Genomic DNA, 4,192 nt, shown 5'->3' on the forward strand with positions numbered 1-4,192 from the left:
CAAGGCTATGGTTTTTCGTGTGGTCATATATGGATGTGAGAGTTGGACTGTGAAGAAGGCTGAGCACCGAAGAATTGATGCTTTTGAAGTGTGCTGTTGGAGAAGACTCATGAGAGTTCCTTGGACTGCAAGGAGATCCAACCAGTCCATTCTGAAGGAGATAAGCCCTGGGATTTCTTTGGAAGGACTGATGCTAAAGCTGAAACTCCAGTACTTTGGCCACCTCATGTGAAGAGTTGACTCATTGGAAAAGACTGTGATGCTGGGAGGGATTGGGGTCAGGAGGAGAAGGGGACGACAGAGGATGAGATGGCTGAATGGCATCACTGACTCGATGGACGTGAGTTTGAGTGAACTCCGGGAGTTGGTGATGGACAGGGAGGCCTGGCGTGCTGTGATTCATGGGGTCGCAAAGAGTCGGACACGACTGAGCGGACTGAACTGAACTGAACTGAACTGCCAAATGCTGCTGCAAAAGAGAGGACAATTTGATTTCATCACTTAAGGCAACAACGTATCATTTACAGAGAGTTAGAAAGTCATTCATTACATAAAACAAAAAAATATATATATCTAAAATGTTAAATATTTATTGCATTAGACAACCTGTACCCAGACAGTTTAAAGTAGACAGACTCTGAAGTGATATGAATGAGTTAAAGGTATTTTAAGTATCAGAAGAGGTCAATTGAAAAAACTGCACAGAATGAAGTTGAAAATTTGAAATTTTCAGTGCAAAACTTCATTTGAATAGACAAAATCCACCATACACCACCATTACAGAATAAAGGTAACAAAGTTCATTTCTAATTGTTTTATTTTCTGCTATGGACAAAGTCTGTGAAATTTTAAATTAATTTATTTTTATTGCTAGATTAATATTTTTTTTAGCAATCAGAATTTTAAATTTTCAATTTCTCTTTCTTGGACTAAAAGAGAACTTTCTACTAGGTCATGTTTCTCAGTACCAGAGAAGTATCAACACTCACTAATAAAAACTTCAAATAGGAAAAAAAAAAAAGTTATTGTCACTAAAGAATCTTAATACAGTATGTTATATATCTAAGAGGTTAAAGATATGTGATTCTCTTGGTCTCTCAGGACTATAAAATAGTCCACTTAAAGTTTAATTTATATAGTTGTTTCAGAATAAACAGGATGGATAAACCAAAGGAAATTATTTTCTAAATATAGTCACTGAGAGTGACCATTCTTTGATTCTGGGGGAAAAAAAAATGACTTTCACATCCTACATGATAGAAAACTCCCCTTTCCCAACTAAGGTCACATTTTTACTTCAGAGTTTCCTCATGGCATTTTTCATTTCTGCATTTCTCAAGGTGTAAATTAAAGGATTCAATATAGGAGTTATGAAAGTTAGGACCACCATCACAGATTTATCAATGGCAAAGTTGGCATTAGGCCTTGCATACAGGAAGATACAAGGAACAAAGAATAAAATGACCACCATCATATGGGATGCACAGGTGTAAAAGGCTTTGTGATTCCCTTCCAAACCATGTGTCTTCCGGGAGTGTAATATGACCCCATAAGACACTAAGAGGATGAAGAAGACAACAGTGCAAATTGCCCCTCCATTAGCTATCAAAGAGAGTCTAATGAGGTGGGTATCAATGCAGGCAAGTTTCAGTAAAGGGTACATGTCACAGACTACCAGGGTCCAGCCCCGGTTGGATCCAGGGATTCCCTCTGGAGGACAGCATTGGCAACTGAGAGAAACAGAGAAAGAGATAAGGAAAGAATTTTGCAGTTAAGAAAATAGAGGAGAGAAAAGAGGCTGATATTCCTTGGTTTACGCAGAAAGCCAATAAAGCCCCAGCACTGGACTTGCTCTGTTCACGCAGGCCACAGGCACCCTCTCAAATAGCTGAAGGTGCCCCACCTTAGGCACGTTCTCGAGTGGGTCTTATAAGCCCAGGCAAGAAAGTGAACACAGAGGGCCCCTGTGCTCCAGGGCATCAGCCTGAAAAGGCAAAGGAAAGAGAAAGAATGACACGGGGAGACCAAGCTTTGAGCAAGGCCTGTAGCTTTATTTTCAAAGGGAGCTTATATACCTTAAGTTGTGCATAGAGGATAATAAGGGGTGTAAAATCATGCAAAATCAGCAGTCTTTGATCCTTATCAAGACCAGGCTTTCTTTTCTGCAAACTTACTGTATACAGATGGTTTAGGTGATTTACATCATCTTCTGGCCAGAAGGCCTGTTAACATTTTATGACTCTGATAAAGGTTTGTCAACCATAAGACTTATTTTCTCTAAGAGTAATTATTTTAAAGTTTGGCGCCATCCTCCAAAGGTGTTAGATAAAGTTGCATTCCTATAGGGCAGAGGTGCAGTGGGTTTACAACAAGGGAAATAATTTATTACCTTAAGGGTCTAAAGTTGTTAACACCAAGGGCACTACTTATTTTTTCTATAAACCAACTATATTAATTAATACACTTCCAAGGATACAATACAGGGGATGTGGAAACTTGGCAGCAAGCATTGGCTCAACAATGAAATCTTCTACCAGTTCTATTCTAACAATTTCTAACTCTCTGAGAGGCTCTATACTATTTTAATATCTTAAGCTTCCTGTGCCTCTCGCTGTAGGGAGGATGTAAACAATCATATGCGTAGCTGTAGGAGTCCAGGTAAACCTGTCAGGCAAGCTAGAAAGTCATCAGCGGGGTTTGAATTGAAACACTCCTATTATGCCCAGGATACTTATTAACTAGAGCTCTAAGTTAATTTTCTTCAGAGAAAGGTGGTCGGGGATAGCCCCCCATTAATGTCAGAGGAGTTGGTAAAAGTCATAAAATAGTAAAACAGACAGATTCTGGTTTTGGGGTAGACACTCAGGCAGATCCAGGGGGTGCCCCTCGAGCCCTGACTCGCCTTGCCCATCAGGGCTCTCCCACATGACCTTGTCATGGGTGCAAACTCCCGTGCTGGCTCCCGGCAACAGACAAAGTTGTCAGTCACATTGGGGCCACAGAAAGGGAGCTGATAAATAAAGAACAATTGAATCAGTGAGTGCAGAAGGCCTTCAGCCCAGGCCACAAGCAGCATGAGGACACACACCCTCCGATTCAAGATGATCAAATAATGAAGAGGTTTGTAGATGGCTACATATCAGTCATTGGCCATCACCATCAGAAGAATGACTTCAGCACCAGCAGTTAAATGATCTATAAAGACTTGAGTTACACAATTCTGGAAGAAAATAGTCTTTTTCTCATGAAGTAAGTTGATTATCATTTTGGGAGCAATGATAGTAGAATAGACATCATCTATAAATGATAAAGAAGCAAAAAAAAAAAAAAGTACATGGGGGAATCCAGTGATCGGCTGGCTGCCATGGTCACCATGATAAGCAGATTGCCCATTATGGTTACAATATATATGAGTAAGAATAAGATCTTACTCATGTATGGTCATGTATGGATGTAAAAGTTGGACTGTGAAGAAACCTGAGCACTGAAGAATTGGTGCTTTTGAACTGTGGTGTTGGGGAAGACTCTTGAGAGTCCCTTGGGTTGAAAGGAGATCCAACCAGTCCATTCTAAAGGAGATCAGCCCTAGGTGTTCATTGGAAGGACTGATACTAAAGCTGAAGCTCCAATACTTTGGCCACCTCATACAAAGGGTTGACTCATTGGAAAAGACTCTGATGGTGGGAAGGATTGGGGGGCAGGAGAAGGGGACGACAGAGTATGAGATGGCTGGATGGCATCACTGACTCAATGGACATGAGTTTGGGTGAACTCCTGGAGTTGGTGATGGACAAAGAGGCCTGGCATGTTGCAATTCATGGGGTCACAAAGAGTCGGACACGACTGAGTGACTGAACTGAACTGAAGAATAAGATAAATAGAACTTTTTGAATCTCAGTATATTGTGTGAGCCCCAGGAGGACAAACTCATTCACATTGTTCCTATTTTCCATGTGTTCTTATGAAGCTGTTGATCAGGTGTCAGAGGCTGCAAATCAAGGGGTCAGTAATGAATTTGAGAAGATCACATGCTTTGTGAAAAATATGGGATGCCTTACTCAGAGTGTTTGCTCTATCGGATCTCACACAGAGCAAGCCTTTGGAACATGACACTTTGCAATATCCTTCCACAGCACTCCATTCATTTCATCAAATCCATGCTTCAAATCCACTAATGAGACTTCAGTATTCC

General features: G+C 40.8%; 1 pseudogene; it reads right to left on the reverse strand.

The window, feature by feature from the left end:
* Nucleotides 1-1,297: 1,297 nt before the first annotated feature.
* Nucleotides 1,298-3,953, reverse strand: LOC112579527 (annotated as a pseudogene).
* Nucleotides 3,954-4,192: the final 239 nt, after the last annotated feature.

This window comes from Bubalus bubalis, chromosome 16 (genome assembly GCF_019923935.1).
Source record: "Bubalus bubalis isolate 160015118507 breed Murrah chromosome 16, NDDB_SH_1, whole genome shotgun sequence".
Lineage (NCBI taxonomy): Eukaryota > Metazoa > Chordata > Mammalia > Artiodactyla > Bovidae > Bubalus > Bubalus bubalis.